Source organism: Arvicola amphibius, chromosome 6 (assembly GCF_903992535.2).
Source record: "Arvicola amphibius chromosome 6, mArvAmp1.2, whole genome shotgun sequence".
Classification (NCBI taxonomy): Eukaryota; Metazoa; Chordata; class Mammalia; order Rodentia; family Cricetidae; genus Arvicola; species Arvicola amphibius.
Window position 1 is genome coordinate 95,787,525 of NC_052052.2, and position 19,701 is coordinate 95,807,225.

Genomic DNA, 19,701 nt, shown 5'->3' on the forward strand with positions numbered 1-19,701 from the left:
TTAACTAATGTTTATAAGAGTTAAAAATCTGGGGCTGGAGAGATTGTTTGCATTTATCAGCACTTGTTGCTCTTCCAAAGGACCAGTGTTTGGTATTTAGCACCTATGTTAGGTGCTCACAACTGCCTATAATGCCAGCTTTAAGAGATATGATGCATTCATCTGGCCTGTCAGAGTATCTGTGTACAAATTAAATACACACAGGGACACATAGCATCAGTGCTGTGAGACTTCTGTACTATATAAAGCTGAACATTGTCCGTCATCTGGTCACCTGGATCTGTATATGTCGGTTTGATTGGGCATGAGCTTCCCAGATGGCTTTGCCCCATTGCATACTGAAGAACAGTACTAGCCACACACCCGCCTGCTCTAATCGCAACCTCCCTGATGAGCCTCACTATCAATATCCCTCAGATGTCTACCTCCTTATCATTTTACCTCACTCCAGTCCGCTGTAGCTACCATAGGCAATGCACATACCTGCTTCATTTTTAATCAGTTAGAAAGGTTGCCAATAGTTTCTTAGAAACGTCGAAAGAAAGAAAGAAGAAGGAATGAAGAAGGAAGGAAGGAAGGAAGGAAGGAGGGAGGGAGTGAAGGGAGGTAGTGACTCTTGGTTGATGCCTGTCCTTGCCCTTCCTGACGACATCAGTCACATCACCTCACAACCATCCCCGCACGCCTTCACTGCCTGTCTTCCTTCAGCCAAACTCAACGACAAAGAGAACACAGCCTTAAAATTAAAATTTGTAATTAACACCAAGTCTTAAATACAGGGGAATGATTCTTTTATCATTCTTACACCCCAGAATTTCCAGAAAATAAAATTCTTATTACTTTAACATGAATCAGCTCAATAACATTTGTTAAGTATACTTCCTTACAATTGTCTTAGACAAGCTGGAGTTCAGTCTGGTAGTTTAGTTATCAAAATTAATGTAATATATGCCAGTGTCATAAAGAAACCCCTTACTTCATATTTCTAATATATATTGAAATTTATAATCTGTCTCGCTCAAACTTCCAAACAATAATATAAATTTAAAACAAGGGCAAGCAAAAGAAGCTCTGTGAATATAATGAAGTCTGAATATAATGAAGGCACATACTTCACATAATGAAGTATTATAGTAAGCCCATTCATAACTTCTCACTGGTAGACACCAAAGCCCTTTCACAGTCACAAGCAAAATGATCTGTGTTATCTTCCAAGACTACACAAGATACAAAGTTAAGATTTTGCTTGAGTAAATATGGGCTGTGCAGAAGTAATTCAAAATATTGTTTCCTTTTTTCTCTTGATTGACTGAGTACTGACTCATCTGAAAAAAGACATATACTGGCTTGTCCAGTTAATTATAAGAAGCCGCCTACCCTATTTCAAGAAATATCATATTTACTTTCACTTTTGTGATAGGAGACCGCAGTGAACTATAGCCCATTTATATGTACAACAAAAGAAAATGTTTGCTTTGATATCATGGATATTCTGAATGATTTCTCTTAACTACCATCTCTATTGTTTAGTAGAGAATGTATATATACAGATGATTTATACACACGCACCATTTATAATTTTATATCAGACATTTGTGAGCTTGTGTACGAAAGAGATAGAAGAAAAGAAAGAGACGTTTTATTTGTCTGTGGTATTCTTGAACTTGTCTTTCATTCCCCTAAGTTGTTCTCCAAGCTTTGATCAGCAGCTTCTCTGGTAGGAAGAGCTCTGCTGAATATCAATGGCTATAATACACGGAACATCCCACCAGTGGCTAAGAAAGAACATAATGAAAAGACGAAAACATACACCAACAATTTGGAGTTGTTCTGTGTTAAGCATTGTTTTCTGGAGGCCTGAATGCTTTATGGAGCACTTTCACCAGGGCTGTAGGATCAGTACTACTCACATAGTAATACTGACCTAGTCTTTGCTCTGGAAAGTCATCATCTTGCTAACATTCTGAATAACACAACTGAATCACGTGAGTGCATAAAGATCAGATGAATGAGTCTAGGCATCTTCTAATCTTCTAAATTCTTAAGCCATTTGCAGACACAGAAATACATAGTGCCTTCCTTCTAAGTTATTTTGCTTTAAGAAATGTATGCAGTATTTTAGTAAAAGTGTCATATACTCAAATATATGAGAAGTTTGTTATTGTTATATTTAAATATATTGATAAGTTAATATTCTTCATTACTCATTTTTTATTTCCAATATGCAAATATTGAGAAATGTATTTTACAATAGAGATGCTGTGATGATCTCAAGTTTAAAGGGATGCCAAGGCAGAAGTACTTCATTACCACTGACACAAGCAAGGCTACCTTTCACCACAGTGAAGAGTCAGGGACTGAAGGTCAAAATGGCTGAGCTGCTGAGGTTTGCTTTCCACTATTCTATTCTTCTATATTTAGTTTTGAATTTAGAATGAACATACCCACTCCCAACACACACACAGTTGTAAAGGAGAAGCCACAATAATGATCCAAGTCTTCCCTACTCACACTACTGCAGTACAAAAAAAAAAAAAAAGAAAGAAAGAAATTAGAAAGAAGAGGAAGAGGGGATGGAAGAAGGGGGGAAGGCAAAAAGGAGGAAGATGAGAAGGAGGATCAGGAAAAGAATGAGGAAAGGATTTGCTCCTTTCCTGCTCATTTTGATTGTCAAAACACATAGGATAATCCCAGCACACGGGAGGCAGAGGCAGGTGGATCTGAGTTTGAGGCCAGCCTCTTCTACAAGAGCTAGTTCCAGGACAGGCTCTAGAAACTACAGGGAAACCCTGTCTCGAAAAAACAAAAAATAAAACCCACATAGGATAGACTGATATATGCAAATGTAGCAGGAGAGGTAGTCTAAGGAGACAAAAAATATAGAACCAATAACTTTCAGTATTGAATATCGTGCTGTGGATTTTTAAGTTGGAACAAAACACATCTATCAACTGAGGATGTAGAGTTTTCGCAATGTGTGTTGTCAGGCTCGTCTGTGTTATCTCACAGTTCACTATGTCCCTGCTACTCTTCGTCGTTTCTGATAAGCCAAGCACTTCTTTATTAGTCACTTTCCTGCTGCTTATGACAGAACACCATGACCAAGACAAATTATACTCAAAGAGTTTATTGGAATTTACAGTTCCAGTGGGGAAGAGCGTATCATGATGATGAAGCAAGGCAGCAGGCAGGCCCAGTGCTGAGATCCCACATCTTCAAAAGCAACAAGACAAACTGCCTCAAGGACATACTTCTTGCACAAGGCAGAAGCATCTAACACAACTGAAACAGCACCACCTGTCAGGGTCCAAGTGTTCAAACATCCTTATCTATGAGGGTCAATTATTCAAACTATTACAATTTCCCACTACTTATTTTAATATTTAAATTAGATTAAACAAAATTGTTTAGAATATACTACTGTTTATTAATATCACAACACGTTCTTCAGGATCTGCTTCTTTCAATCCAAGTGTAGAAATTAAATTTCTTCCTTATAAGCCCTTCAGACTAGTATACCAGTATACTACTAGGTTCTGAGACTGGGAAGTGGAAAACTTCTGACCACCAAGTGGATTGCACTCAGGTGAGCCCAAATAGCTCGAGATGTTCTTATTTATATTTCGACAGAGATTTTCTTACCAGGGTTACATCAACAATTTTATTATTGGCTCCTGTTTTTTACTTTCAAGAAATACATCATAGTTTAAGGAATACATTGTAATCATTATGAAAGTCCCATTGTTTCTCTTTATGTTTCCCCCAATACACTTCCCACCTCATACATAACCTTATCCTAGACATAGAGCTCAGCATTTCTTGCAGGCTTACCCACATATCGAGCCAGACACATTCTGCACATGCAGCACTTATGTCCCTTGGCAGCTACTTGCTACTTGCCATTACAAAGTTAAAGAGTAATAGGCATGGTACAATGCTTTTAGACAATAATATGCAAACAAAGACAATTCTTTCATGTCTGCAAGATATGTTTTTATACAGTTCCCCTTTCTCTAAGAGGGTCCCATGTCTCACTCTTTCTGTAGAAGGCAGACTATGATAAGGTTCTCTTTTCCCATCTCACTATACCATATTTCTCCCACCAATATAAGCTCTTGTGTACAGTAAAGATGGGTCTATCCATCCTGCATTGGGCATTCCAGGTTTTTTATCTTGGAACATACCAGATCCTTCCAAGGATTCTGTGCATGATATCCAGGGAGCATACTCTAAACAGTTGGCAACGTGTGTATTCCTGAGACTTTCCCTCTATTCTGTGTATACATGCCTTACTCTCCTTTCCAGAACTGCAAGATATGTTACATTCCAAGTGTTGTTTTCTCATATGTATCTATTTCTATTAACTCATAAAAGTTCCCAGGATTGAGAGTTGTAGCTAGTAATCCTCGATAAGAGAATTGAGAACAATTAACCCCATGATGAATCTTAGGGGAAAATATTTGAGAAAGAGCAGAATTGCCCCTATTGCATGTGTGACTGATAAAGTAAAAGTTAAAAGTTCCCAAAGAATCATCAATATAATGAGAGAGAAAAGAGCCTGCAAGCTGCATGAACTTTGCAAATTCCTGTGCTGTCCCCTGGACCCACAGATCCATTTTACTAGTCTGTACTATTCTCAGTTAGGATTAGGTTGGAGAAATGTCATCTCCATCCTCTGTTCAGGAGAGGGATATTAGTGGGGGTAGAAGTTGTCTACTTTCTCTTGCTATGACTTGTGTGATACTAATTCCTTAACCAAATGCCTTGGGAGGAACATTTTAAACTAGGGTGACACCCAGAAATAGCTAGAACTCATGCTGCATATCATTTCTAACATGAGGAAAGACAGGGTAATATGATGTGAAAAAAATATTGGTGGAGAAAACAACCACAAAATAATTTGTTCCACAATAAAAACAAATAGAGCTGTGGGATATGTGAATAACCAGCTTAGAAAGGAATTACCAGCTTAGAAAGACTGTAAAGCATTTTGACTTCCATTAACTAGAAGGGAGGATAGCTAACTGAAATATTAAATAAGTGTCAATGACAGGACATATGTAGTAAGGTTATCCTATAATTGAGTACCTTGAGTTTCCTAGGGCATTCTCTGAGGATCATTGACCGAAAATTATCCCACATGAATGTAGCACAAAATATTTTATTAATCTTTTCAATGTTATATCTTTTGGGGGGGCAAAGAAAATATGAGCTTAGATATCTAATAATTGTGAGAGTTTTATAAAATCTAGCATTCTAAGGGGTTTCTTCTAAATTTTTTAAAACACAAGATTAGTTTTAAATGAAAGTTCTAAGTTTCTGTTTTGATTTTAGAAGACAGCATAAGCAGTAAGATGTCAAGAGACTGATGAAAATATATGATACACAAGCTATTGCCAATATAGTCACATTATTCATGCCATATAAAATCTATCATGTATAAAGCAATATTTCTTAAGTTTAACCATTTGAAAAATCACTTTACAATCCCACTCAGCGTCTTCACTACCACATTGTCCAACTCATCTCCACAGAGAGGAAAAAAAAATTGATTCTGATGACACAGGTTACAGCGCTGCTGTTGAAAGCTTCAGCCTGAGTGAGGGAATAATGTTAGAGAGAATGGACGATGCCCAGGATGATAATCTATGATAAAGACCTAAGAAGAGCAGAAGGAAAATTGTAAGCAGACTGTTACAACAATGCAAGAAATGGTGGCTCAGTGAAGATATGTCTATTCTTCTTTCTAGGAGCAGGCAGCAGGCCCAGGTGAGGATGTGCTTTTGCTCCATGCGTGGAACCAGGGAACGTTTCCATTTTCTCATGGTCCCATGAGAATGGAAGCTATCTTCTAATAGATGATAAGGATGCAGACTTTATCAGTTTAGTTCCGGTTTATTATTGGCAACATCCTTGGGTCATTGCCATGTCTAGATACATGGGTAACTAGGAATGATGGCCTGATTGGTTCCCATTGAGAGGATCTGAGGGTAGTTCCCATCCAGAGCACACATGCCAGTGACTGTAAATAGCCTTTGGAACTGGGGGAGGTGGTACTTGCTTTTAACAGTTTGCTAAATGGACATGTTGGTCAAACTATTATCTACATATTTTTGCTTATACTTATAAGCTACTGATGTTGTTAGACTTGGTCTTAGAATTGTCCTCTTGCAGTGGGCAAGGTTAACACAGAAACTCATGTGGGCCAGAGTACTGGGAATGGCAACTGTTAAGTGCTCAACTCTGAAGAAGCCATCGGTATCACCACTGTGAACCTGTCCATGAAGAGGAAAGTGGTCAGCAGGTGTAGACGTTCACAGGGAACAAGAAAGGGGAGTGAGGGTAAATACTACAACACATTATACACATATAGAAAACTGTCCAAACTTACAAAGGGGGCAAAAAAATCAACATTGAGTCCTGTACTTGATTGTCAATTATATTTCTAAAGAAGAAAAGAAGATGGAATTGAGGAAGTAAAGGGAAACCAACAAGGGTAGATATGACTATAACAGAAATGCTGGTTGTCAAGACATCTGGTTGTCACTGTTTCTCCCTTTCCCCCTCCCTCCACTTCTCTCCCTTCCTCCCCCATTTTGCTTTTTCTCATCTATAAGATATTTTACCACTGAATACTAACTTCATTCCGTGACCACACAATTCAATGATCAATTAATATGCAGTGGGACTCAACCACCTTGCAAGCTCATCTTTGAGCTCTTGATTGAATTTGCATTTTAAATAGGATCATCTTTTTTTTAGATTTTTTTCTATTTAGTCTATCTATGGTAATATTAATTTAGTTATTCAAGGATCAGATATGTTTTGGAATTAGGTTTTAAAGACTTGCAAAGCAATGGAAAAAAGTACTGATTGAAAAAAATCAGAGTTTAACACCTTTAAGTTCAGTAGGAGACAATGTTGAACCTGATAGTGGTTGAACCTTATAGGGGCAGGATTTTTTTTAAGCTCTGTAACCTTGTCATACTTGAGAGTTTTAGTGTGTCAAGGTTTGAGAAATAGCGTGAAATTATACTGGATGACAGTGGTTTTGTGGATCCTGAGTTGATATAATCAGAAAAGTCAGCTATCCATAATTAGTCCTAAAGAATTACCTTTGAAAACATGTCACTGGTGAAGGGAGCACTATGATGTTGGTTACAAAGCTCCCGCCGCCCCCGTCAAAAAGAAATCACAGCTTTGGGTAACTTTCTTTCATGGAGGCCCTAAACAAACCAAGAACATTAATGCAAATGTTTTCTATTAATATCAAATCATCTTCAAGATCAGCAAAAACAAAAAGAACAACCTCTTCCTCCACAATACCAGGTTTTCTCAGTTGCAGGTTTCCCTTCTGGTTGCCATACTCTTATTTCAGAGACACTATGCAAATCTGACTTCACAATAAGCACTGGAGTGGGGTAAACAATGGAGCGGTGTTGACACTGACAGCGCAGCCTGATGGTGCTCTCATGGAGTCTATGTAAAGAAAATGTGACTAACAAATGCTGAGTTTCTCTTTTTCCCAATTCAAGCAGTTGTCACAATTTGAAGAGTGATACTGTTCTGTTTTCTGTGCTATGGACGGAACTCATAGCATTAACAAATGCTGTGTGTATGCTCTACCACTGAGTTCCACCCCCAAGCCCCTCCTTATTCTTCTGAATAAGAACCATATCACTCTTTGACTATTAATTACCACTTACAGTTACTTGTTTGGGAGGACACAAAACATAAGTAAAATAAGAAAGTGTTATAAAATGTATGCAATATTTCTTTAAGATTTGTTTAATATCATGTCACATTTTTGAAAGCTAATTTGAAAGCTAAACACATATAATTTTTGCAATCTGCATTCAGTTCTAGATCAAAGCTCAAACAAGCATCAGCAAGGCTAGTCATTTCCCATGAGGGAGATGGGGATTGTTTCGGTTTTATTATTTAATGTTCAGACTTTCATTCTTAGAATGGCATAATTGTCTCAAGGTACATTTAGGAAATATCAAAGACTCTGTGAGAAGATTCCACTCACAGATATGCTTCTTCCAGATAATAAGCACTTAAATTCCTGCTTGGTGCAAGAATCTTCCAGAAGAGTTGCCACTGAATACTCTCTACCTTGTCTCTGAAAACAGTCCCCAAACTTGACTTCCATCTAAGCCTGATCTCCCTCAGGTTCCACAGACAAGCACTCAGCTTTTATGGTTCGTTCACACAAAATGTATTCTGCCTTCTACTCTACTTTTCTGGTATCATAGCAACCCTTTGAAGTTCAATCTATGTATTATGAATTTCATTTTCTCAAGAAGCATCATTGTTTTTTCCTCTAGCTCCCCAAAGGGAAATTCTCTTTCCTGCACGTGGCAATCTTAGTCCTTCAGCAGCATGGACCACAGACCTTTGCTCCAGCACATCACACCATGGTCCTCAGTGATTGCATGAATTCTGCATTGACTGTACTGTGAGCAGAATTTTGCCACCGTGCATCCATGCTATGGTCTTCACCAAAAACTGCCTTTATACTCACTGATCTGTCAGTGATTCCTAGACACATACGGAACACAGTAAGACTTCTTCTGCTTCTAAAAGACAGAGCTGCTTCCCACATTATCTATTTGTCCTATTGCTCTGTTTGTTTTGGTTCAGGGTTTCAGAAGGTTTATTACATAACATCAGTGGATGAATGGTAGAAAAGCCCTGACAGTACAGTGTGACCTGTAGGGGCTCTGTCTTAGCTGCTGTAAGAAAAAACAGAGCTATGCCAAACTCTTTAGCCTGCCCCAGGCCTGCCCCATGTGAACCAATACCAATGCCAAACTGAAGGTTCTACACACACACACACACACACACACACACACACACACACACATACACACACACACACACACACACACACACACACACACATACACACACACGCAAACAAAAAAACCCTGCATTCCTGCATTCATCCAAACAGGACCATGTGGAAATCAATGCACACAGACATAAATCATTACAACTTCCTTCCACACTAAACCTGTTAAACCTGTATTGCTTAATAAAACTTGTTTCACATTTGCCTGATGTAAACTATTTCAAACAGAAGTGAACACTTTCTGTCAAATGTTCTGCACGTTTTCCAGTACATTCCAATAGCCTGTCTCTAGGAATGCACTCATCGTTGAGCCTGTCAGCAACCCCACTCTCTAAGCACACATTGTTAGCTAAGCAGCCCAGCGCTGAATGTGTTAGAACATGACTGGATGGAACCATTGCAGCTCTGTACACTCCCATTACCACCGCTGGCGTGACTCCTCTGTCAGCCTCAGCCACTCAGTGCACGTCTGAAATTAAGAATATAAAAACCTTTAAGAGTTCCATTATCAAGAACAAAAGACTTGCTGACCATTTATGATATGTCCCGGTAAGAACTGGTAAACATCTCCAAGAACTTATGCCCAAGTCCTTTTTCTCTCTGGACTTTTCCAGGAGTGCCAGATATTTCATAGTCTTGGTACAGTAACTAAACCTTACTTTATGGTGCATGCCTTTGTGATATAAAAAAACAAATTAGATTTTTGGCCATATGTTTTCTTTTAGTTTGTATCTCTGTTGCTGTGATAAAACATTAAGCGATGGCAACTTGGGGAAGAGAAAGTTTATTTTTAGCTTACAGGTGACCGTCTATCATTGAAGGACGCCAAGGCAGGAACCCAAGGCAGGAGCTTAAAGCAGAAACCACAGAAGAACACTTTACCAAGTCATTTCCCACCTCACGTTCATCTTACAGTCTTGTACAGCCCAGACGCATCTGCCCAGAGCTGGCGCAGCCCACAGCACACCAGTTTGGCCCACATCAGTTTACCATCAAGAAGACGATCACAGACATGAGCACCAAATGAGGAAATCCTCAGCTGAAGTCGCATCTTCCCAAGGGTGGCAAGTTAACATCAAAACTAAGCCAGACTTGCTTCATATTTATGAATGAGTGAGTGATTGAGTGAGAGAGAAAGAGAGAGAGAGAGAGAGAGAGAGACAGAGATAGAGACAGAGACAGAGACAGAGAGACAGAGAGTAGGAGGGGGACGTTTTTGAGACATGGACCCTCATCTAGTAGTTCAAGAAGGCCTCAAACTTGCAGTAATCCTACTTCCTCAGCTTCCCAAGTGCTGTGGCTACAGGCATGAGCTACCACATCTAACTTATTATGCATTATTCAGTGAGAAGGCAAGTTGTATACAATCTATTGAAAATACATTGATGGCTTGTGAGGAGGAAAATCACATATGGAATGGCATTCAGCTGAGGAAGAAACCCTTCATGAGTGTGAAGAAATATTAGATTCACACACATTATTCCCACACCGAGAGCCATCATCTACAGACAATGCTGATACAACACAGTACTCTGCTGACAGGGTCGCACAATGAACATCCCACACTGGTCTCCTTCACTGCTTCCAGCCGGTCTTGAGATGCTATCACCCTAAATCACCGTAAGACGAACTCTGGGAGTTCCACAAACATTAGCATTGACCTATGGTTCACTTTGGCATATGTGGTAAAAACACAGCGCGGACACCCTTGTTTTGAAGCAGTATGGACCCTCTTGCTTGTCTTAGGAGGTTTTCTGTCAAAACAACTCATCAGCCTCCTATAAACAGTCAAAATGTTTTGTTAGGAGTTTGTGCAATCATTTGCATGGGCATAAAGATTGGACATGTGGAAAGGGGAAGAAAACAAAACAATCCCAGACTCTTTCCCAAATACTGGTGACCTTCAAGTAGACCCCGGGAAACATTAAAAGGAACTCACAGGCTGCAACAAAGGAAATTCTCTGCATTTCACTTGACGTATTTCATGAAAATAAATTTATGTCCCATGACCAATGACCTTTATTTCTGGAGCACAACACCCTGGACAAAGACCATGGACACTTACACAACCCCTCCTCCACCCATGCAGCTTCAAACAACTCTCCTGCACCCCGCCCAGTGTCTCAGCTCAAAGTCTGACATCCCCTTTCCCTCTGGAGCATCTCAAGGCTCCAAAGCGCATTTGTCTAGGTGTGGTTAAAGCACTTTTGTCCTTATGTCATGAGCAAATTATTCAGGAATTTCTTTTAGCTATATAGAAGCAAAAACACAAAAATCAGTACATGAAGTTCTTAGGACAAAAGAAAGAACCAATGACTGACTTCTGTCTCTATTAGCCTGGTTCTCTCTCTCTCTCTCTCTCTCTCTCTCTCCCTCTCCTCTCCCTCTCTCCTCTCTCTCCTCTCCCTCTCCCTCTCCCTCTCCCTCTCCCTCTCCCTCTCTCTCTCTCTCTCTGAAGCCATTGACCTTGGGCAAGTCAGGACACTAGGCTGACCTATGACATCCTATAACAAGGCTGTTACCCCAGAGGTAGAAAGTGAGATTCCACTGCTGCAGACAGCTGTGTCTGCTTTCCATCTGGGTGCTCACTGTCACAGTATAGTCAGTTTTACATTGGGGAAAAGGATTATGTGTGGTGTGTTCTGAAAATACTCCTCTACTTGAGCTAGGTTACCCCTGTAAAAATATCCCATTTATGTCCCAGACTCTTTTAAGGCTAATGTCCCAAAATATTTCTCCTCTATCATGGTGGATATTCTGAAAAATAATTCATTATTCTAGCAGTCAGATTAATTATGGGTAAGTGTCTCCCAGTCAATTGAGAACTATTAATTAAATGACTCGGGTACACTTTGGAGATAAGAAGTCAATGAGACACATAGAAATTCCTATCTTCCTGGGGCTTCTATTAAATAAAGAACAAACAGTAAGCAACACAGATGCCAGTTTCATGATAAGAGAACATAAATCAAGTGTTGCTGGGAGAAAACAAAACATGAGAAAGGTACTGATGATGTAGAATCCACAATGAAATGAAAAATAGCCAAGTTTCTCATTGGTAGGCTTGCATTTGAAACAATGGTTACTTCAAAGTCTTAAAAATTCATAAAATTCACCACTTGGATACATATTGACATTGACACAATGATGTAATCTATTTTTTTACTTAGTAATCTTCATTAAAATGTTTATCCTGTAATACTATACATTCTCAATTATAAAATAACGTTGTGACCACATATTTGGTTAAAAGGATGACTATTCCCTGTGAATGTGTTGATATATAACTCAACATCTCAGGAGGTCCTACTTCCTCAAGAATGGAAAAAGACATTATCCTTCTTCTAGCTTTGCTGTCCTTCATTTTGGGAGACACTAACTATGATGATATCTCAACTTCAGAAGGAATCTCCACCTTACTTTTCTCTTCATTCCAGCTATCCCATGGCACTGTCACTTCTTAATGGAGAGTCGTAGTAGGCTGATCAAGATCTTGGGCCTCCTACGCAATCCTTGGTTTGTACATCTGTTTACACAGAATAATAATAGAGCCTACATCACAGGGTGACTGTGTATATTACAGGACATAGTGCACACAAAGCATTTAGCATAGAATCTAGCACACAGTCACCATTAAATTATATGTAATAGAGTTATCTCTCTTTATAACAACTAACAACTGACAGCACCCTAAACAAATAAATTCAGCATAACTTCAATTAGTAGAAACAGCAATTTTTATTATACCATATCTTTATGGAGTTACTCAAGTCAAGAAATTACATGAGCATTTTATACATGACTTTTTCAGTTAATTTCTCATTCTTAACACTATGTATAGGTAAATAACAAATGCATTGCTTTCCAATTTCAACATTGCTGAATTATTCTAGAACTGTCTGCCTTTTATCCTATGAAAGCCACTTCTGCTCCTTATCTTTTCTTAAGAGAAATCACATGCCACGCATTATCTACAATTCTAATCATTAATATCAGCCATCTGAATTTGATGTTAGGATTGTTTCTTTGTCTAGTTTGTGCCAGACCTTGGCATTAATCTTCACTCTGCACAAAGGAATCCTGCCCACTTCCTTCTCGATTATGGTGTTGTATATAATTTCTCAGCAGAAATTACCTTCAAAAATCATGTGTTTAATTTATCTTTGATCTCATGTTGCTTTTGTAAATGACTGTAAGAGTATTGTTATAAAAATAAGTCAAACTATGTTCATGATTGCATACTAAAAGGTTGTAACCCTTAATTGCATATTTCTCCACAATGAATCTTAATTAAGACAATTCGTTTTCATCTTTTTATCAGTGAAATAAATGTATATCTAACATGACTAGAAACATACTATACCATTCTGTTAAATAAAATCCAAATTAAATACTGTTGATAATTAAATTCAAATAGCTATTATCCAATAAAATATTAAATATTAATGAAATGTTTTAACTTAATATAAAAGTGACATGAAACTAAATATATTGTTTTTTCTCTATTTTAACTCTCACAAAAATCAAATACATAGCTATTAACATATTATGTAAATGAGACTACATTTTATCAAAACTGAATGAACTTGTTCACAGAAGAAAAGGGCTTGGCCTAACTATGAATTATAAGTTATCTGACTCAAAATCCTTTGCAAAGTTATCCTAGTTTGTGTGTAATAACCTACAGAATAAAAAATTTACTATCATATATTTAACCAAAATTAGTGAAGATTTAAAATGTTGAATATTTTTAATAATAATTTAGTGAGGATAATTTTTTTTTGTTTTTTTGAGACAGGGTCTCTCAGTACCTATGGAGCCAGTCCTGGATCTCATTCTGTAGACCAGGCTGGCCTCGAACTCACAGAGATCTGCCTGCCTCTGCCTTCCTAGTGTGAGCCACCACCACCTGACTATGTCACACTTTTTAAAGTTTTTATTGTTTCTAGAGATCCTGACATAGACAAGAATGAAGTGAAAGGCAACAACCTACCATTAGAAGCTTCACAAATTCTTTGGTGTACAAGGTGTCCTGCCTGCCTGCCTGCATGATTTGCTAATCTATTGGTTGCACAAAACTTGTAGGACTAACCAGCCAATATCTGATTTGACATCAAGCTCACTCCATGAGATGGAGCCCAAACCCAACACTGCATGGGTAGCCGAAAACCTGAGACTAGATAGCTCAGAAAGTGGGGAAAAAGCAAATACCACATAAAGGAATATGGCAATAAAATGGCTCCTAATGACACGCTGCTGTACTCATAGATCAATGACTTGCTCAGCCATCATCAGAAAAGCTTCCTTCTGCAGTGGATGAGAATGAATACAGAGACCCACTACCAGAAATTATGCAGAGAGTGAAAGACCTTGGAACACACATCAAATGTCCCCCATCAAATCTCTCCCCTCAGAGCTCAGGAAACCCTGCAGGACAGGAGGCTGAAAGACTGTAGTGTCAAAAGGGACGGAGGACACAAGAAAATAAGGCCTCTAAACTGACATCATGAACTCACAGAGACTGACGCAGCACATACAGGGCCCGAATAGGCCTGCATCAGGACCTTTGTGTCTATATTATGGCTTCCATTTTAGTGTTTTTATGGGATTCTTGACTATGTGCATGAGTAGGTCTATGTTTATTGTGCCTTCTATTGGGCTATTTTTCTTCTACTTGTTTGTTTTGTCTAATTCTGATGGGTTAGGATTTATTTTATCACATTTTATTTTAAAACATTTAAAAGGGAAAGGCAAACACTGGAGCTCTCTTACCTAAAAGTCACAGTGTATCAAGAGATTTTCAGGGCCAAAGGGCTGGAAAAGACACTGCTCCTCATGGTCCCTGAAAATCCCAAGGAACTTCTTTGTTTCTTGGTAAGATAAATTCTTCCCTTCTATGGCAGTGTTAACAAGTGACTTTCCATTGGAGGAAGCACATCTGACGTTACTCACATTTCTCCACTGACTAACTATGAAACAAGGCCGTTCTTAAGAAGTGTATCATGGGGCAGTAAGACGGCTGGGCAGGTCAAGGTACTTGCTGCCAAGTCTAACCGTCTAAGTTTGACCCCTGGAACCCACATGATGAAAGGAGAAAATCTACTTCCTCAAGTTGTCTTCAGACATCCTCAAATGTGGTACCTGTATACCCCCATGCCCCCCAAAATAAAATATAATAAAAGAGAAAAAGAAAGTATATTAAAATATAACTGGTTGAGGCTGATTTTATTAATAAAAATTGAACCTTCTCTAGTGTGGCTAGAATATCATTTGCAAATGTTAGTATATTATCAGTAATGTTATTTTGTTGTTGTTGTTGTTGCTTTGCTTTTTGAAACAAGATTTCTCTGTAGCTTTGGAGCCTGTCCTGGAACTAGCTCTTATAGACCAGGCTGATCAGGCTGAGCTCAAAATCATAAAGATCTGCCTGCCTCTGCCTCCTGAGTGCTGGGATTAAAGATGTGTGCCACTACTGCCTGGCAATAATGCTATTTAAAGAAGAAGAAGAAGGAGAAAGGAGGAGGACGAGGAGGAGGAGGAGGAGGAGGAGGAGGAGAAGGAGAAGGAGAAGAAGAAGAAGAAGAAGAAGAAGAAGAAGAAGAAGAAGAAGAAGAAGAAGAAGAAGAAGAAGAAGAAGAAGAAGAAGAAGTTGTTTCATAAGATGTTGAATAACTTGAGGGTACTTTGCGTGTAGTGAGGAGTAGCAGCAGCGGGCTGCATTCCCGCCCCCGGCTCTCGGCTGCCTGGCTAGCTTAGTCCCAGAAATAACAATACACAAACTGTATTCATTTAAACCGTGCCTGGCCCATTAGTTTCAGCTTCTTACTCACATCATGATTAACCCATATCTAATAATCTGTGTAGCACCACAAAGTGGTGCCTTACTTGGAAGATTCTAGCATAAGTCCATCTTGTGCCGGAGCTTCATCACATCTGGCTCAGAGAGGAGAGGCATGGCATCTGACTAACTTCCCAGCATTCGGTTCTGTCTACTCCACCCACCTAAGGGCCGGCATATCAAATGAGACAGGCAGTTTATTTATTAACCAATGAAATCAACTCAAACAGAAAACCCTCCCACATCATTTGTGGGACTTTTGATTCCTTACTGTTTTCCAGGACTCCAAATGACCAGGACATTGCAGAGTAAATGTTAAGTATATAAAGGAAACACAAACCAAGGAGGTTACCTTCTTGTTCATTCTTTCCACTAATGAATGAAAGGGCAGGGCCATCATAGCAAACAAAGTTGTTGTTTGTTGCAGTATAAAAAGTGAAGCCCAGCCCTGCTTACTTCTGTTGAGTAAGAAGGTGCACATCTCAAGAACAAGGAATCTGCTTGATGAATTCTTTACTCTGAACAAAGTGAAAGAGTTTCCCCTAAAATGTAACCAAGTGTTTTACTGGACAGAGTGTGTCCAACTAAGGGGCATTTGACGGTGCAGATTTGATGAGGACCACAGGTCCTGGTCTCCAGAGCTGTCCCAGCTTGCAGGGACTCCACACAGACGCAGCTACTCCCTCCCTTGTTTCCATTGTTAACTGTGTTTGAGCAGAGTACAGTACCAAGAGTAATCTGCAGACAGTAGGACTCCGGTTTGCTAGAATCAACCAAGATCCAAACTTACTGAATAAAAATGCCCCAAATCAAATAACAGTTTTAAATCACATGTTCTTCCAATAACATGATAGAATCTCATGTTGTCACACTTTATCACACCCAGAAAATGGATCATCCCTTTGCCTAATATTCCATGAGTATGAAACCCCAGCCTGTCTGAGCTGTGAGACAGCATTCACATTATATTCATAAAGGATATTGTTATAACCTTCCCATTTTACTGAGACATTGTGATTTGTCTGTTTCTGCGCCTAACCTACAAGTTGAACTTTGTCATGAGCATATATTTATAGGAAATCAGAGAGAGAATATGGCGCGTTCTTCCATCTCAAGCACCCAGATGATGTTTGGAGAATATATATCTTGCACTGAAGAGAGATGACTGTGTACCTGCACATAACAAACTTATAATGAGTCATATCACCAGAAAGTACACCTGATGCTTTTTACTTGAATACTCTTTAATAACATGTCCTCAAGCTGTGGACCAGATCAAGTAAAAACCAGAGGAGCAAATGGCTTTTAAAATGCTATTTTCAACTTTTTTTCTAAGACTCTGTACCAGATAGTAACAAATCTTAACACACAAGCACCAGAAATACAAGAAATGATCACAAAAACAACAAACAAAAATATCTTCCCACAAAACAAATTGGACTTTTCTCCAACTCATACATTTTGCTCCTTTATTTTAAAGTAGTTTGTCACATTATTTATGAATAATTGGTTTAAACTGTCCAGAGTCTGACACATTTCATGAATTTTTACATTTGATTCAGATGTGGTAAATTCATTTTTTTACCTTAAAGACACACACACACACACACACAACAAAAATACATATAAAAAACACTATATCTACTGATCCCTGACCAATAAAACAGAAAATTTCCCTTTCTCTGCCATTCAACATTTAACTTATTTACTGTCTTTAGTTGAATATTTTTAAATGCCTGATTATTTTTAATGTGAATGAACTAGAGAAAGTATCAGATTTTGTTCTAAAAAAAAAAAAAAAAAAAAAAAAACAGAAGAGAGCCATCCTTTGCACAGAGAACTAACATATGTTAACAGTGAAGTTGGATTAAACTAAAGCCTTATTTCTTTAGGATCTTGATTCATTAACTTAAACAAAAACCAGTTAACTACAAAAGAGCACCCATACTCAATCTGCTGTACTGTACTTCTGCAAGGCTGCTCAGGGGGAAAGCAATGCTTGTCTGTATCCTGGGATGCCCTGTGGATGCGCTGCTCCCCATAGCCTTACAGATCACTTCTTAGCAGCCCCGCTGTCAGTTCCTAAGAAGCAAATGTAAACTGTCCCTGTCATGGACTAGTCCAGCGAGTGATTCTATACTGTAGCATCAGCCACCAGCTGCTTCACAACTATTCACAGAACTGAAGGCTGTTTTGAACTGAGATCTACACAGAAGTCTTTGTCCATATAATTTTTCTGCAAACAACAAAAAATACCCACTATTTATCAAAAGAAAGTCTAACTGTCAAAAGAGTCAACACAACAGCACATTTACATCTGCAGCATCTCAGATGTCATGAGAAATTGAACTATGATATAAAGACTCAAGTATGCCAGAGCTAGGTTCCTTTTTATATCTAAAATAACAAAATCACCTCTTCTTTTCCTCAAAAAATAAAAGGAGCAGAACGGAGCTTCTGTTCATTGCTTTGTTCATGTTTGATAAAAAGGGAATGAGTTTGTACATTATTTAGATTTTGAGAGGTGGCTTAGCAGTTACAAACACTTGTTCTTACAAAGAACCTGGGTCCAGTTCCCAGAACACATTCTTTCTCACAGCCACTATAACTTCAGTTCCTGGAGATTCAATGCCCTCTTCTGGATGTTGTCAGCACCAGGCACATACATGATGCACGTGCATACATCCAGGCAAAATATTTATAGGCATAAACATGGAGAGAAAGCTAGAAGGTTGACACAAAATAGAAACCACTCTCGTAGAGTGTGGGAAGCTCCTCTCAGCCTATTTCTATCATTTCTCAAGGCAGAATTAAATAGAGTTGGAACCACATATAGTTCATGGCCTCACTTTAGATTTGCAAGAATAAAGGACTCAAAGATGGATGGCAATTTTTTTAAAAAAAGTGCAGCCCCATAGTGAGTCTAAGGAACTTGGTTGACTCTTGGCAGGATGTAAATAGAGCCTACAACCTTTGCTTTCCTTTGCCTGATTAGGGAGTTTCTTAAGACAAAAAGAAAAATGAATTTGTATTGTGCAATGTGGGCATTGTAAGTGCTTTTTAACAGCAGTGTGTAAAGCCCACAAGCTTTCTTATTCACAATTAATGAGCCAGTTCAAATTCGCAAGCTCACAGTAAACACCACGAGGAAAATAAAGAACAAAAGGAGACTGCACTCTCCAACCCCACAATTCTGCATTTTTCATTAGTTTTCTGTTACTGTAACAAATACATCTGATGATAAACTTACTAAGAGGAAGGGTTTCACTTGGCTCATGGTTTTAGAAGTTCCAGACTGTGACTGGGCAGACACATTTCTATTATGTCTTCAACAAGAAAGCAAACTTCATGAGGGAGGATGTAGCAGAATAAAAATCACTTTCCTCATGGTTAGGACGCCAAAATTAGAGAAAGAGAATGTTTCTGAGTGCTCATTCACCCTTCTAGGGCAGAGTCTTCAGTGACCAGGAAGCCTCTTATTGGGTTCCACTTCTTAAATGATTCCTTCCATCTCCAGAGACACCAGGGTAGGACTAAACTGTTAAGATATTGGCCCTAGTCTCTTGAGTTCCTTATATATTTTAGAGATCAGACCTTTGTCAGTTGCAGGGTTGGTGAAGATCTTTTCCCAGTCAGTAGGCTGCCTTTGTGTCTTAGTGACAATGTCCTTTGCTTTACAGAAGCTGCTCAACTTCAGGAGGTCCCATTTATTCAATGTTGCCCTTAAAGTCTGTGCAGCTGGGGTTATGCATAGGAAACGGTTCCCTGTGCCCATTTGTTGTAGAGTACTTCCCACTTTCTCCTCTATCAAGCTCAATGTGTTCAAATTAATATTGAGGTCTTTAATCCATTTGGACTTGAGTTTTGTGCATGGTGATAGATATGGATCTACTTTCATTCTTCTACAGGTTGACATCCAGTTATGCCAGCACCATTTGTTGAAGATGCCCTCTTTCTTCCATTGTGTACTTTTGGCTCCTTTATCAAAAATCAGGTGTTCATAGGT

At 38.8% G+C, this 19,701-nt stretch overlaps 1 protein-coding gene across 1 annotated transcript in view; it reads right to left on the reverse strand.

Annotated features, from left to right (window-relative positions):
• Plxdc2 (plexin domain containing 2) overlaps nucleotides 1-19,701 on the reverse strand; it is a 389,349-nt gene that overhangs the window by 318,930 nt on the left and 50,718 nt on the right. The window lies entirely within an intron of this gene.